The sequence below is a fragment of the Musca autumnalis genome, unplaced genomic scaffold (genome assembly GCF_047663935.1).
Source record: "Musca autumnalis isolate F117 unplaced genomic scaffold, ASM4766393v1 scaffold_1, whole genome shotgun sequence".
Classification (NCBI taxonomy): Eukaryota; Metazoa; Arthropoda; class Insecta; order Diptera; family Muscidae; genus Musca; species Musca autumnalis.
The window spans coordinates 153277620-153296294 of NW_027411644.1; positions in this window are offsets into that span (position 1 = coordinate 153277620).

Sequence of the window (18675 nt, forward strand, 5' to 3'; positions counted from 1 at the left end):
TTTTAGTTATGCCACTCTTTGAGTAAATGAGCGATATGTATATGGGTAACGATGATTTTTATACCCTCAGCCTTTAGGCTAAAGAGAGTATATGGGCAATACTATTGAAAATTTAACATCGTTGAAGCCAAGGTTTACCCCTTTATAACTCGCTAATAGTGGTTGTATATTGTACAATTTTAATGCTTTTGGATAAAATGAAATGTTTTTAGACTTGGCAAAAAATATTAGCCTTCAAAGTTGATTTGCGTGGAAGCTGTGGCTGTATTTATGTTAAACAAGTAAGAAAGTATCAGTCAGCTGAGCCGACAGAGATATACCCTCAGCCACGTACCCGAAGGAAAAAAGTTAACACAATACTTCTGTAGGTTTTTTAGCTGTTGGGAAAATTTTCCAGGATGGAAAGGGGCGCAAAAAACTACATGTTGCAACAAAATTCAGAATGATCCAAGACGAGTGCTTTTTTTCCAAACTTTGGGTAGGGTGTACCCATAGGAGTGATCCGATGTAGTACATATTCGGACCTAATACAAAGCTGTAGGAAATATTTTTTTCTTTATTAGTCTATGGATATTTTCCTTACAGACTATATAATTAAATATGTTGTACTTAATTTTCTGAATTTAAATATATTACAATTTTACTTTTCAATTTACAAAGTTTGAGCTAAATCGATTTCTCTCTTAAAGTGTTATTTTACACATTAGCCAGTTTAGGTGGTGCCGGTAGGATTTTCTGGACCTTTTTGGGTCATTATCTCAGGAAGTATGGACTTTCCCAAGAAAAAAAAATTACAACGTCGTAACCTGCTGCGTCACAAATTAATAAGATCAGAGAGGAGTTGTTAAACTATACTTTTTCCAAATTTTGTGTGGGAGGTACTCAAATGTGTGGACCGATATAGTCCATATTAGAACTCGATCTATGCCTGAAAGTAATATTACCAATAGCTAAGTTTGGCTCAATTCGGTTATTCCCTCCTAGAATTATCATGCCCACAATCTTGGCGAAAAATTTTGAACCTTTGTGGGGGAGGTACCGGAAGGAGTGGACCGATATGGTCTATCTTCGAATTTAAACTAAGTTTGGACAAAATATTGAAAGACCCAAAATTTTAACCAAATATGTTGATCCGTTCGAGAGTTATCGTGCACTCCAACTACGACACATGGTATTATATGGGTTGTTTGCAGTTTTCGTGCTGATTTCTGAGGATATATGGACTTGCTCCTGAAAAAAATTATACCGTCGTAATGGGGGTAGTGAATACAAATGGCTGCAACAAAAATCAAAGCGATTCGAGAGCAGGCCTTAAACTGCACTTAAGCAAAATTTTGTGTGGGAGGTACCCGAAAGAGTGAACCAATAGGGTCCATATTGGAACCTCATCTATGTCTGGTAGAAATGTCACGATGTGCAAAGTATGGACTAATTCGGTTACTCCCTTCAAGAGTTATCGTGCGGACAATTTTTCCGAACATTTTTGAACTTTTGTGGGGGAGGTACCTGAAGGAGTGGACCGATATGGCCCATCTTCGAACTTAAATCAAATCTGGACAAAATATTTCGATACCCAAAATTTGAACCGAATCGATTGATCCGTTCGAGAGTTATCGTGCGCACCAGCCAGACAGACAGACGGACGGACATTGCTAGATCGACTCAAAATTGTCTGAAACGGATATCGTACAAACATACTTGGGGTCTAAAACCATTATTTTGATGAGGCACATTTTTGGCCGTATCAAAGTGTAAATACCCTCTTTAGCCTAAAGGCTGAGGGTATAAAAATGGGTAAAAATGGGTTGAAGCCAACGTGACTTTTTTTGTTTTCGCTCGGTTTGTGATTAAACCACATTTTTTCCCGATTTTCCTGTCAAAGTGAAAGTAGAAGCCAACTAAATAAGGATCATCTCACCAATGTATAACTTTTCAAAATTTGATCTGCGTCTACCATTAAATGATGCTGACATTTTGGTCTAATTGGGTCTAACTTGTACAATTGGCATTCGATTTACTCGTGCATGATTGCAAATTTTGGATTTTTACGTTGCGGATCTAATAAATCATTATTCATTAAAATCCATCTACTAATACGCGGGATAGGAGAAATTCCAAGGTAGGAAAATCACCTAATATTGTTTTTGAAAATATCGCGCATTTTATCGCGTATTCTGTCGGCCGCTTTCACTACTATGAAAAAACTAGTGCAGCATCTTCCTTTTTGCGGAAACAGAGATTTAAAAACTTCACTGATAAGGGAACTACATTCATTTTATCCCAAAAATAGTGTGTGATGCTACATCCACGGTTCTTGACTGATTGCCTTGAAATAGGTATACATATATCGATGCAGATTTTCATGGTGACACTAAAACCGGATGCGGAACGAAATTGTATGAACTTTGCGCAAATTAGCGATGTTTTATAGGTTTTTGCGTCCAAATTATATTTCGAAAAATATATACAAATTAAAAGATATGGTCTTGCTGTACATGAAAATCACATGTACATGAAAAAACATGCGGACAAAACGATTTTGATAATTACGCGATTTACACATATTTTAATAATGCATATAAGTTAAAGCGGTTTATTTGAACCCTATTTCCGTTTAAGAAGTCTAATGATTTATTTCAACAACCCGATAACTTTCCTCAATAGGAAACCTTCTATGTGAATGTAGATAAAGCAAAATCCGTCAAAAAAAAAGGTTGGCAACACTGAAATGAATTGCTAAAAATTTTGCTTTGCTCTCGGGAAAAATTATAAAAAACGATCAATATACTATTTTAATGGATTAATACTATTTGGCAATAAAGCAGTGGAGTTTTCAAGTTCCGGCGAATTGAAGTTTTGCTGAAAAAAAAACAATTTTTTGCAGTTTTCCTGATCTGATTATCTGTTTTGTTTTTATAACAACAATTACCATATACAGCTGCGTTTTGAAGAAGAAGAAGAAGACTATTTACCTTTTGTTTTGAGACACCATTTGTTTACTGTTGACATCTTTGAAGCTGCGTACAAGGCTTCTTTTTTATTGAATTTTATTTGTTCACATCCAATTCTATGGCACCTGCAAAAACATATACTTGCCCTATTTGTAGTAAAACTATAGGGAAAGTTTACAGTGTTGGGTGCTCGAACTGCCCCAGCTATTTCCATCCAGCGTGTATTGGCATGAGTGAGAAGGAAGTTAAATCCAAAAAAGATTTGGTGTACGAATGCAAAAAATGTTCTCGGAAAAAGGCACCTTCCTGTAGTAATGCTAGTGATACTTGCAGTAATAGTGTTACTACTAATGTTGATACGTCTTCCGGTAGCAGCACTGTGGCGCCTGGAGGTAATGATGACATAATAAGCATTGTAACAGACGTAGTTAACGACATGGCGGCAGCTTTGAAGGCAAAGATTGAGCAACGCATGCAATCATACGTCGCTGATTTTCGAAGCACACTGGATGGTGTCGTTGCGCGTTTCCGTGAGGAATTTTTGGATGGACTGCGCAAAGTTACGGATGATGTGAAAAACTGTGAGGATAAAATTGGTTCCATATCCACAACGATAGAAAATATAAACAAAGAAATAGGAATATGTAAATCCTCAATGTCCGTTATTAGTACTCTTCAGAAAAGCTAAATGCAGTTATTGGTGGTAATTTCCAAACTCATATATATTTAGACGACCACCTCACTCCAGCTTCTGCGAGGTTAATGTATGTGTGCCGAATGCTGAGGAAACAAGGAAAACTTGAAAAATTCATCCTGGTTAATGGTGATGAGCCTGGTGTTAATGCTTTGTTTCCCAATGGCAATGAACGTTTTCTTAAGATCGATGATTGTGAGAGACTTCTGGCTAGTAGCTAGTTATAGCTTTAGTTATATATATATTATCATATATTAATTTAGGTCAATTGGTTCCTTTACATTTTTTCTTTAATTCTGGTTTGCCATAATGATCATTGAGTAGTTCTCAATAATTTTTCCTGAGGATATGTTTTTTTTTAGATTGTTTCTCTTTGCCCCCTTTTTATGCATCTTTACGCGTGTTTTGATCTTTATTTAAATCTTTATTTCATAATGATCTCATTTTCTTCAGTTAGGTTCCCCAGCAACATATTTTGGTTATATTTTAATGACAGCAAATAACGATCTTGGTCCTATTGTTGGTAATTCAACCTTGATCAAAAACAAATTGAACCAATACTCTGGTTATTTGACTTTCGCTCATATCAACTGTCAAAGCTTGCGACCTTCAAATTACAACTTTACTCTAAGTGAGCTTAAGAGCATTATTTGTAATAGTGGTTTGGGACTGTTCGCCGTTTCCGAGACTTGGTTGAAATCTTACGTTTCATCGAAATCTGTTGCTATTCCTGGCTATTCATTTGTACGCAATGACCGTCCGAGTGCTAGGGGAGGAGGTGTTGGAATTTACGTACTAAATGGCATTAAACATAAGGTTGTTTTTCGTTCATCAAATCCTGGTGTTTGCGAGTCCCTTTTCATTGAACTTATTTTAGGCGTAAGAAAAATACTTTTTGGTGTGGTTTATTTGCCACACGGCAATATCTCATGCTTTGAGGAAGTGCATGAAGACATCTTATCGAGGTACAATACTATAGTTGCAGTTGGAGACTTTAACTGCAACTTGTTTGACATTTCCAAGTCGTCCCAAATGCGGAATGCTTGCCTACGTCTTGGTCTTTCAGTTAGTCATAACTCTCTTCCTACACATTTTAATATTGCTACAAACTCTGTTTCACTAATAGATTTTTTTGTTTATAGTAATTCATGCTCTCTTATATTCTCGGATCAAGTCCAATGCCCCTCTATCTCGCACCATGCTTTAATATTTGGTGCCATTGACATAAACATTTCTAATTCAGAACAATTTTTCGAGTTCCGTGACTTTAAGAATATCAATTGGGAAACTTTGCACGAATATCTTGTGGGAGTAGACTTTAGCAGTTTTTATGGCTCGACTAATGTCGATATGCAGCTTTCATTTCTCGATTCGCTTATTGCAAATCTCTTTTCATTCGTTCCCATTGTGAGAAAGCGAGTAATTACGTCAGCGGAGCCGTGGTTAAATAGTAGATCTATAACACTATCAAAATCTTTACGAGATATGGCATACAATAATTTTTTAAGATATCCTACGCAGCAAAATAGAGCAGTATATTGTACCCTTAGAAACAGAGCTAAGTCAGTTCTTAGAAATGAACGTAGGAAATACTACACAAAACGTTTTAGTGGACTTGACGCAACACAGGTCTGGAGACAGCTTCGTGCTGGTGGTGTCGTTGGTAGTGACAATAACCCCGCAATGGATTTTGACGTCAATGTTCTAAATGCTTATTTTACTGAGAACCATAGTGTTTGTAATGCGTATGTTGATTTGCCCGATGCTAACGGACAAGGTTATACCTTTTCCTTTAATTGCGTTTTCGAGATTGATGTTTTTAGAGCATTTAGGCGAGTTAAATCACAATCAGTGGGTGTAGATGGTATACCTGTTAAATTTTTAAAGCTTATTTACCCATACATATCTAACCAATTTACACATTTTTTTAACACAATGTTCACCACTTCAGTCTTTCCACAAGCATGGAAGGTTGCAAAGGTTGTTCCTATCCCAAAAGCTAAGGATATATATGCTATGGATAACTTGAGGCCTATTAGTATTCTGCCGGCACTTTCTAAAGTAGCTGAGCACCTCATACGAGAGCAAATTCAGGCATTTATTGATGACCATAAACTTATCTATAATTATCAATATGGCTTCAGGCGTGGACTTAGTACCACCTCTCTGTTAGTAGATTTAACGGATCTGATTAGGGAGACTGTTGATGGAGGTGAGAGTAATGTTCTTGTTGCCCTTGATTTGTCCAAGGCGTTTGATTGTGTAGACCATTCGAGGTTAATTGAGAAGCTACGCTGTAACTATGCGTTTGATAGCACTTCTTGTAAGTTAATTTGTTCCTATTTGTCAGGACGTTCTCAGTACGTTTCCCTTAACGGTGTTATTTCCAGCAGATGTAATATTTATGGTGGGGTACCTCAAGGTTCCATTTTAGGCCCCCTTCTTTTCATTTTATACCTCAATGACATTGGTAGTTCTTTATGTAATAGCAGTTGTCGTCCATTCTTGTATGCTGATGACATACATTTACTGTTTAAAGGTAAATCCAGCGCTCAGTTGGAGCATGATATTAATACTACCTTGTGCTCTATATCACGTTGGTTAGGTAACAATAATTTGGTAGTGAATGTTTCTAAAACCAAAGCTATAGTTCTGGGTCCCTTATGTCGCCTGAATAATGGTATTAATATACAACTTAACGGAATGTTGATTGAGTTTGTTGATCATTTAAAATGTTTAGGAGTTATACTCGACACAAAACTTGATTTTTCAGCGCATATAGACGCGTTATACCCTAGAGTAGTTAATATTCTCCGGAAATTGTATTCTACTGAATTGTATTTGCCTCTCTTTGTCAAGAAAAATCTTGCTTATTCTATGTTAATATCTATCATTTCTTATGGCATAGAAGTTATATCGGGTACAACGCATGAACATTTTGGAAAAGTAGAAAAGCTGTTCAATATGATTGTAAGATATGTTTATAACATGCGCCGATATGACCATATTTCGGAGCAGGCAATGATTTTCCTAGGAGTCCCGTTTAATACTTTTGTTCAGCAACGAGTTGTTTCATTTCTTTATAAATCGGTAATTTTTGAACTTCCCGGTCTCCTGCGAGATCGGCTTGCTTTCTCTAGATCTACTAGAAACACACAACTTACATTTCCACGTTTTTCAACATCATTATACGAAAGATCTTTTATTGTTCGCTCTCTTCGTTTATGGAATCATCTTCCTGCAGAGCTACGAAAGTTTTCGTTTTCCAGAAGTATATTTCGACAAAGGTTTGAAAGCTTTGCAGTTAATAATACGTTGGGCTGATGTAATATTATTGTCACGAATATAACTTGTCATTTGTTTTGTAGAGTCTGCTGTATTGGAATTCTGGTGCATTGATTCATTTTGTTATTACCAACAATAGGTATATATTAACTCTTTTTTTATTTTGGCTGGGGAGCCTTATTCATGCCTTGTAGTTTTTTAACGCTCACACATATGTACATTTAATTATACTTATAGTTATAAGATTTGAATTGTAATATTTTAAGATACATTTCCTGATTCGAAGACCACATTTGTAGTTATTGCATGTTGTGATATTAATAGGCCAAATGGCTTCTTCGCAACAACAAAATAAATAAATAAAAATAAAAAAAATAAAATAAAAGAAGTACTCCTATAGAGTTTTTCCAATATTTTCAACTCTAGAATTTATGTGAAAACTATTATTCCAAACCAAAATTTGTTTTTTGTAACACAAATACATATGTGCTTATTTTGGCTATAATATCCTAACTACTATCCCGATGATAAGTTTGGTCTCATTTGATTCCCCGTGAAGTCTTTCTTTAAAACTGTTACTTTTTTTGTAATTTTTCACGGGTAAATGGACCTATATTTTCAAAAAATTCAGATTACATTTAAAATTTTGTCAATTTTTTGTAAATTCCGGGAATGCTGAGTAACATTTTACAAATATTATGCAATCTACTAATTACGCCACTTCGTGATAACTTTTTAGTGACAATTGTGCTCAATAAATTAATTAACGTTTTTATAATAATTTTTACTTAAAAGCAGAAGTAAAACCGCGATAACATTTGTCCGCAACAACCAGAATGTAGCGCGAAAAGAAAAAAAGTAAATTATTTGGAAATGGAATATGAAATAATTGGCAACATTTCCCATATACACTTTGATACGATGAAAATGTGCCTCATCGAAATAATGGTTTTAGACCTCAAGTATGTTTGGACGATATGTGTTTCAGACAATTTGTAGTCGATCTAGCCATGTTCGTCCGTCTGTCTGTGCTGCTGGCTGGAGCGCACGATAACTCTCGAACGAATGAACCGATTCGGTTCAAATTTTGGCTTTCGTAATATTTTGCCTAAACTTAGTTAAGGTTCGAAGATGGGCTATATCGGTCCACTCCTTTCGGTACCTCCCACACAAAAGTTCGCAAATGTTCGGAAAATTTGGGCGCGCGATAACTCTTGAAGGGAGTAACCGATTTGGTCCACACTTTGCACATCGTGAAATTTGTATTTGTCCACTCCATCCGGTACCTTCCACACAAAATTTCGGATAAGTTCACTATTAGATCTGATATCGAATCACTTTGATTTTTGTTGAAGCAACTTGCATTCATTGCCTTAATTACGATGGTAAAAGTTTTTTTCAGGGGCAAGTCCATACTTCTTGAGGAAACAGCCCGAAGGGTGTAAAAACCCCCTATGGCACCATATGTAGTGACTGGAGATCCACTTCCATAATGGTCAATGTCAATCCATTCCTTTTAGCATCTCCTCCGCAAAACTTTTGATCTTTAATCCTAATCAACATTTTTGTCGGTTCAAACGCCCAAAAATTTTAAAACATCCTAAATACATACGTTTTTTGGGAAAAAATTGTTTCAATATACACAGGCTTAGGGTATATCTCTGTCGGCAAAGCTTACTGATACTTTTTACTTGTTCTATATTTAACTGGGCAAAACAAGTTTTTGTGTACGGGAAAGCTGTTCCTGTAATAAAAATTTCAATTCGTATGTGAATTTGAAAACGAAACACTCACTGTCTCCCAACTGTCCATCATTTTTTCACAGACAGTCGGTTTAAAAAATGTTTGACATTTTTGTAAAAATAAGTGAGATAGTAATTGAAATGTGTTGAAACAGAACCTGCCCAAGGGCACGCGTGAGGGTGTGACATTCGATTTGTTCTTAATGATTTCGGACTACACCAATGATGCAGTACAACAAACCAACAACAGGGGCTGGATTCTTGTTCTATGAAAATTTTAATTGAAAAATATTTCCTTTATAATTTTTTTCATTTGACAGTTTTCTCCTTTGTAAAAGTTTTCATTTCACATTTTCATAGAAACAGAATTGAGCCCCAGGTAAACTAAACGATTTTTTAGCGTTTGAGAGTGGTTACGAACGGGTTCCTTTATTTTTTTTCACAGTCCCGATATTTGTGGTGATGCCTATTTATTCTGTGGCTTGAATGATAAACTCGAACAATGGGCTTCCCATTCGATAGATGCTCGCCGGGCACTACCCTGAATACTTTGACATCTTCATTTACCAATTTGATGAAAACTGATGTGAAAATTATTTTCAATGATCAAGTGGTCGATAGAACTCACTAATGATGAAGATTGAATTAAATACATTTTCATAAGTGCATATCGACTTCTTTTGTTTTATTATAAGTTATTGTGAGATATAAACATAGTGGCCGCCAAAAGTTATGGGCTTACTTACTTACTTAGCTGGCCCATTAGAGAACATTTGTTCCATAAGCCGAACTAAGACAAGATCTCCAATTCTCTCTAATTGTTGCATCGCTTTTTGGAATACCGCGCCTTGTCATTTCTTCTTCCAGTTCTGCGTTCACAACCATGTACGCCTTTTTATCGGGTTCATCATCGCTCATTCTTATGACATGGCCTAGCCAACGCAATCGTTGCATCTCAATGCGTTTATCTATACTGGTGTGGTTGTATAGCAGATCCAGCCCGTGATTCATACGACATCGATATTCACCGTCAACGCAGATCGGTCCGTAGATCATTCGAAGCATTTTTTTCGCAAACACACCAAGCACTGCCTTGTCTGCTTGCGCAAATACCCAGGCTTCGAAACCATACATCAGCATGGGTAGTATCAGTGTTTTGTAAAGTGTTATGTTTGTTTGACGAGATGTGGCTTTGTTTTTAAACTGCTTACTTAAGCCAAAGTAGCAACTGTTGGCCAATACAATTCTTCTTTTTTTCACAACTGATTTGTGTTATTTGTTGTGTTTACGGCGGTCCCGAGGTAGACGAAGTCTTTTACTACCTCCAAATTATAAGAGCCAACTTCAACAGTTGATCCGAGCTCTATGGACGCATTGCGCGTCGACACCATCAACTTGGTCTTCTCACCGTTTACCGCCGGACCCACTTTTGCAGATTCTCCTTCCACCTTCATAAAGGTATCAGTTACTTCTTTTACTGATCGACCCATGATGTCTATATCATCAGCAAGTAACATGTGACTATTGGTGTAGATTGTGCAATTTTTTTAACGTCCCCTCGTATAACCTTTTCCAGCAGTATGTTGAATAAATTACATGAAAGGCTGTCTCCTTGCCTGAAACCGCCGAATGAGCTTTGCTGGGGTACCAGATTTGCCGCAGGGTAAATATCTGGTCAATGGTGGACTTGCCAGTTCTAAAGCCGCATTGGTATGCTCCAATTATTTCGTTGACCATAGGCCTTAGTCGTTCGCATAATATCCCTGACACTATCTTGTAGGCAGTAGGGAGAAGATTTCTGCCCCTGTAGTTGAAGCATACAGTCTTATCTCCTTTCTTGTGGACGGGACATAGGATGCTCAGGTTCCAATCGTCGGGCACGCGTTTTTCCTGCCAGATGGTGCTAACTGGCTGATTCATACACCTTATCAGCGCTTCGACTCCGGTTTTGAACAGCTCGGCTAGTAGGCCATTATTCTTCAGCCGGTTTATTGCTGTCTTTACTTCATCTTGGTCGGGTGGTATACATTCAATACTATCTTCTGGGATGCGATCTGTGGTATCATCGTCGACTTCGCTACTATTGGATACCAACAGTTTGGAAAAATGCTCTTTCCACATCCTTAGCACACTATCTGTATCAGTTACCAAATTACCTTGCTGGTCTCTGCAGGAGGATGTGTCTGTACCAAAGTCATCAGTTTGATGGTTTACTCTTTGGTAGAACTTTCGGACTTCATTCTGGCTCTTGTAGTGCGATTCTCTAACTCATTTTTTTGAGCTACCGACAAAAATCGGTAAAATTAAAACGCAAAATTATAAATGAAAATTGAAAATAAAAGTTTACAGCACTCTTGCTATTGGTAGAACTTTACGACGACGTTTTATTCGTGGCTAACATGCCGACAACCATCGTTAATTACCGAAATCATAAGAATTTTTATTTTACCGATTTTTATCGGCGTAAAGTTAACCTTCTTTATAAAGAATGCGAACATTCCAGGTACAGATTCGTAGATCATGGTCCTTATAACGTTTTCCGGGGTCGTCAAATTTAGAGAGATTTGTTTTTCTTCCCTTTGGTTTTTTATAGTAAGCTGCTTTTTTCAAGGGGAGGGTTACCTCACTTCCTTTAACGGGTATTAAAGGCAGCTACCCCAGGTGACACCACGGGGAGGTCAGTATCCACTTGAGATGAGAGAGGGACCAAGATAAATCCTGGACTTTGCCATGTTAAAGCCGGTCAGGACCGTTCCATGGTATCTTTCATCCCATACGTCATGTTACGGGCTAATGTTTTTTTTATTTTTTTACAAAAAAAAAACCAAAAATGGTCTTAAATTGCTCCGATGGGGCTGGTTAGAATGGGAAAAGTGATTACGAAAACACGTACCTATTAGGATATCAACTAATTGAAAAATAGAAATATTGAAGGATACTACGAAATCAATTCGGATGAATTAAATTTTTTTGACAATTTTTCTAAACTAATCATAATTTACTTTAACATATTTTCATTTAATTTGTTTTGGAGTCACGAGTATACTGTTTTTTTTTTTTTTGTAATCACTTAACTTATACTATGTTTACATTTACGAAATCCACTCGATTTCAACTGTCAATTCCATTGCTCAAACGTCAAATGAAATCCTATCGATTTCAAATGAGTTTTCATTTGACGTATTCGCAAAGGAATTGACAGATGAAATCGAGTGGATTTCGTAAATGTAAACATAGATGGTCTGTTCCTTTACTTTTAAAAATGGTAACAGTGGCAGAAAATGGCAAAAGTGGTAAACTGCTATTATATAAATTGTGTGCTATGAAAAATAAGGGAACACTTTACAGGTTAAAAATTGTAAGAAATGGTAACCTCAGGCACGTAAAGGAACAGAGCAAGTATTATTCAACTTACGCAGATGCCTCTTAAAGAAAGATGTTCCAGAAATAGAAATATTATTTAAAGATAAAATGTTATAATAAATCCCTGGCAATGCGAACTTTATTGCTTACTTTCTTAAAGTAAGGAATAACAAAAATGAACTTTGAAGGAAAGACATAAGAACGGGCCTAAAAGAAACACAAAGTTCCTTTTAATGTATCTGGCACTTATTCTTAAAGAAACCTTGTAAACAAAACACTGGTTATCTATCCGATACCGGCCAACAACAGAAAGGTTATAATCATGGTACAATAATTCATAGGTAGGCCAGGTATGAGAATCGCCAAAGAATACAACCCTGTCGCTATGGCGTAAAACGTCAAAATTGTTTTGATGAATGATAACGGATGAGTAAACAAAGAAGAACGAAATGTTGAAATGAAAACAAAACAGAGTTGAATTTTTTGATCAATAATAAATATCAACTCTGCATGTCAACTCGGTTTTGACAGATTAAGCCATAACAAAAAAAAATTGTAATCAGCTGTTAGCTGTGGCCTACCTAAGAATTATTGTACCATGGGTTATAATTATGAGCCTTATGCCACGTTTACACTTGCGCTCCAAAATCCATTGGATTTCACGAAATCCTGAAATACACCCCGGTGTTTATACTTATTTTTTTGTGGATTTCAAACATATCACAATAATCAAGGTAGATGCATATACGCAGCTGAGCGAACATGAATTTTCAAAACAAGTTGTTGTAAATTGAATTAAACATCAAAAATATACGACAATATAGAACTTTACAACTTTATTTCGAAAATTATCGTAAAATTATCTATATATCGTATTAATTGTGTATAGTACCAAAAAATAAAAAAAATAATGATTTTATCGTTGAGACATCATAATAACAAATTCTGATAGATAAAAGTTGTGCTCAGAACCTGCAAAATATTAGTACTTGCAGTAGTTTTCCCGTTTAGTGCTAAAAATGCGTTCCCGTGCACCGAAATCTAGCAAGACTTGCAATTCTCTTTAAACAAAAATAGCGACGAATAACACCCTCTTCTCCTGTTTTCTGCCATACAATTTTGGCCTAGTAGAAACCAGTAGCAAGCATGTTCATATATTCATTGGTATCTAATATTATAACTGATACGTTGATTTTGACATTTCTGCTGGAGTTTTCGCAATTTCCGTATTTTTTAGGAAATTTGTATGGGGAAGCAATTTTTGACAATTCGCTTTATTTTCTAAAATTACCATTAAAAAAGTACGGGAACACAATGAAAAACAGCATTGTAACAAAGTAATTTAATATTTTTCACATTGTTTACATTTTAACATACTAACTACTAACATGTTACATATTAACATACTAACATTTTTTGTTGCAGCAATTCGCACATCTACCTTGTTTATTGTCATACGTGAAAAGTGTTGCAACTTTTGGTACTTTTTAGGCAAAAGCAAGGTTGTATATCATGTGTACTGTGATTTCGATGTTGATTTCGCTGAAATCACGAAATGAGATGATTTCATTTTTGTATGCGAAATCATGATAAATTTTGCTTGATTCCGCACGAAATCACGAAACGCCTTCGAAATCACGAAACGAGGCCGAATGTAAACCAAGCATTAAGGTAAAGTCACTGTCGGCAAATATTTGCTCCAGCGACCGACAGTGTGCGCTTAAGAGCAAGTGAGCGTAAATAATACATTGAAATGCTCACTACCTTGTTTATTGGTCCCGGTCCACACTAGAAATAATTTCATGAAATTATGCGTTCTTAGATCGAGTTCAATACTAAATTACTGTTTTGAAATGGTTTGTAGTGGGGAACTTGATCTAAGAACGCCCAATTTTATGAAATTACTTCATTGAAAACACTCTAATGTGGACCGGGAATTGTGATGCATGAAAATATGGCAACTTTTGGTACGCTTTTGGGCAAAAACAGTTGCTCTGTTCCTTTACGTGCCTGAGGTTACCATTTCTTACCATTTCTAACCTGTAAAGTGTTCCCTTACTTTTAATAGCATACAATTTATATGATAGCAGTTTACCACTTTTACCATTTTCTGCCGTTGTTACCATTTTTAAAAGTAAAGGAACAGAACAAGTTTTGTATATCATGAGTACTGTGATTTCGATGTTGATTTCGCTGAAATCACGAAATGAGGTGTTCAATTTTTGTATGCAAAATCATGGCAAATTTTGCTTGATTTCGCGCGAAATCAAGAAACGATGCCGAATGTAAACCAGCATAGTCCCGGACCACAATAGCGTTAATATCGAATTCCGCACTACAGCAAATTCATGATTTTACTCTACTATGGAACTCGATAGTCCCGGTCCACACTAGCGTGAATTTCATTGGTCATTTTATGAAATTAGGTGTTCTTAAATCGAATTTCCCACTACAACAATTTTATGATTTTACTTTACTATGGAGGTCGATCTAGAGACGCATACTTTCATGCAATTTTTCCAATGAAATAACTCTAGTGTGGACCGGGACATAATTTCGTGAAATGTTTTAATGCAATTCTTGCTAGTGTAAACCGGGACATAAAGGCCTGGATACATAAGCTGCATCGCCTGCTTGCCTTGCTTTCCCGCTTCATTTCTGACATAAGAAAAATAAAAGAATAAAAAAGTCCGGGCCAATTTCGAAGTAGGTTGTCTTTTCCTTCTTTGTTCTTTTATTTTTATTATGTCAGAAATGAATCAGGAAAGCAAGACAAGCAGGCGAGGCAGCTTATGTACCCAGGCCTTAAGGCCTGCGTACAAAAGCTAATACAGTTGGTACCCTAACTGCAAACCGTAGGAACACCGATAGACACGAGGTCGCTTAACACACCGGTTTTGGGGATCCTTGTTAAGGCGGAAGATCAGTACCTGGAATAACCTTTGGTCGTGCACAGCTTGCTAAAAATCAGGGCAATGTACTTAAAGTACAGACCCAGCAAAAAGTTTGCATCCGCGGATGCAATTGAATCATTACAAGTGCACAGTACACATGATATACAACCTTGCTTTTGCCTAAAAAAGTACCAAAAGTTGCAACATTTTTCACGTATCACAATAAACAAGGTAGGTGTGCGAATTGCTGGAACAAAAAAATGTTAATATCAAAATTTGTAAACAATGTGAAAAAATATTAAATTACATTGTTACAATGCTATTTTTCATTTTGTTACCGTACTTTTTTAATGGAAATGTTAGAAAATAGACCGAATTGTCAAAAATTGCTTCCCCATACAAATTTCTTAAAAAATACGGGAACGGAAAAATGACGGAAATTGCAAAAACTCCATAATATTAGATACCAATGAACATATGAACATGCTTGCTGCTAGTTTCTACTAGGCTAAAATTTTATGGCAGAAAACAGGAGAAGAGGTTGTTATTCGGCGCTATTTTTGTTTAAAGAGAAGTGCAAGTCTTGCTAGATTTCGGAGTACGGGAACGCATTTTTAGCATTAAACGGAAAAACTACTGCAAGTACTAACATTTTGCAGGTTCTGAGCAAAACTTTTATCTATCAAAATTTATTATTATGATGTCTCAACGATAAAATAATTTTTTATTTTTTCATTTGTTAGTACTATACACAATTAATACGATATATAGATAATTTGACGATAATTTTCCAAATAAAGTTGTAAAGTTCTATATTGTCGTATATTTTTGACGATTAAATCAATTTACAATAAATTGTTTTGAAAATTCATGTTCGATCAGCTGCGCATATGCATCTACTTTTATCATTGTGATGTGTTTGAAATCAACAAAAAATAAGTGTAAACACCGGGGTGTATTTCAGGATTTCGTGAAATCCAGTGGATTTTGGAGCGCAAGTGTAAACTTGGCATAAGTTGTTATTTCTTTATGTTATAACAAATTCTTCGAAATGTATACACTCTTGTTTATATTTTGAAGAAATTGTAGTTATCAACCAACCGTTTTTTTTTGTAGGGATCTCTACAGCAACTGCTTATAAAATGTATCGAACGGAGTGCATTTTTCATATACACCAATTGTAGAGAAGTTTTCGACTACAAAAATGCACAGGAAATGTCACCTAAAATAGTAAAATTAAGAAATAAATTTGGTAGCCAGGAATGCTGTTTAAAATGGTCACAACCCGTGATATTTGCTTAATATGAATTCGTTTACCTTATGCCAAGTTTATATTTGCGCTCCAAAATCCACTGGATTTCACGAAATCCTGAAATACACCTCGGTGTTTATACTTATTTTTTTGTGGATTTCAAACATATCACAATAATCAAGGTAGATGCATATTGCCAGCTGATAGAAAATGAATTTTCAAAACAAGTTGTTGCAAATTGAATTAGTCATCAAAGATATACGACAATATAGAACTTTACAACTTTATTTAGAAAACTATCATAAAATTACCTATATATAGTAATAATTGAGTATAGTATTGAAATTGAAAAAATAAAAATGATTATATCATTGAGACATCATAATAATAAATTTTGATATATAAAAGCTGAGTTCAGAACCTACAAAATATTACTACTTGCAGTAGTTTTCCCGTTTAGTACTAAAAATACGTTCCCGTACTCCGAAATCTAGCAAGACATGCACTTCTCTTTAGACGAAAATAGCTCCTGCAATACAATTGTGGCCTAGTAGAAACTAGCAGCATGTTCATTGGCATCTAAATACGATAGCTGATACGTTGATTTTGGCATTTCTGCTGGAGTTTTTGCAATTTCCGTAATTTTTCCGTTCCCGTACTTTTTAAAAAAATTGTATGGGGAAGCAATTTTGGACAATTCACTCTTTTTTCTAACTTGACCATTAAAAAAGTACGGCAACACAATGAAAAATTGCATTTTAACAAAGTAATTTAATATTTTCTCACATTGTTTCCAAATTTTGATAATACAATTTTTTGTTGCAGCAATTGACCATCTACCTTGTTTATTGCGATACGTGACAAGTGTTGCAACTTTTGGTGCTTTTTTAGGCAAATTCAGGGTTGTATACCGTGATTTCGATGTTGATTTCGCTGAAATCACGAAATGAGATGATTTCATTTTTGTATACGAAATCATGATCAATTTTGCTTGATTCCGCGCAAAATCACGAAAGGCCTTCGAAATCACGAAACGACGCCGAATGTAAACCAAGCATTAGATATCAGGCTATGATCTAATGCTACGTTTATATTTACGAAATCCACTCGATTTCAACTGTCAAATCCATTGCTTAAACGTCAAATGAAATCCAATTGATTTCAGATGAGTTTTCATTTGACGTATACGCAAAGGAATTGACAGGTGAAATCGAGTGGATTTCGTAAATGTAAACAAAGCATAATAAAAGTCTGATATTAATGATTTTAACTTACAACGTACAACGTACTTTATAGTGGTAAAAGTCGTAAAAGTTGTAAAAGTCACAAACGATTTCCATAGTCGATGGTCAGACTAGCACGATTTCAACATGGCGACGTCAAGTTTATAGGCGAGGGGTATGAAGTAGTGAAACCCATGTACATGGTTTTCTGTGTTTGTTATGTTGCCTCTTCTTGTTTTTCGTTGCAAGAGTTTTTCTTCCATTTTCTTTCATTTTTATTTTCTCAAGCAAACGCTAACAACAAAACAAACATAAAAAGATTTAATAAAAACAGTTAATTAATGAAATAGTGAAAATTTAACTATTAATATTAATTTAATTATTAATGTTAATTATTTTGTGTTGGTTTTTGGTTTATTTATGTATTTTTTTGTTTTTATTGGCATGAGAAACACAACAAACGCGAATGGTAAAATAAAGAGGACACGCAAAAATCTTAAATTCCACATTAACGTGTGTGGACACTAACGAAACTTGAAAAGAAACTTTAACGAAATTGGTTTCAAGAAACCTTGCTAGTCTGACCATCGACATATAAATTTTGTGTACGGTAGCGCAAAATGTGTAAAAGTGGTAAAAATTGTAAAAACTTTTTAGTTCTGGAACAGAGCTATTGTGTGTTTTTGTGACTACTCGTTAATCCGGACAATTCGATAATCCGGACATCGCCGAAACATGTGGTGTCCGGATTATCGAGACTATACTGTAGTTAAAAAACTTGCAAAAAATATGTTTTTTTTTTTTTTTTTTTTAATTTTGGATTATAGTACGTTCATGGTATAAGTAAAGAGGTAGATTTAAATGAAAAAAATCTATAGAACCCTTGTTTTTCTGGAATTCCTAAAACTTCAAAATAAAAGCAACAAGTGGGTTTGTTTACAATGCATTTTTTGAGCATTTTATAAAAAACGCGAAAAATGAATGAGGCGTTAAGTTTTCTCCACATAATCGAGTTGTGAATATGATAAACTGATTGTTTCCATGCAAATCTCACCAATTTCTTCCATACAAATGATCTAAAAACAATTTTAAAAATCATTGAATTCGATTGTTTTTAAAATTCTTTGGCATATTATTCAAACACCACACACACATACACAGTTTGTTTATATTGTTTTGAAGTTTTAGGCATACTCGAATGAAAAAAATTAAATTTACATAAAGCTTTGGCTAACCTTTCTTATTAAACCATGAGTACGTTTATATATAAC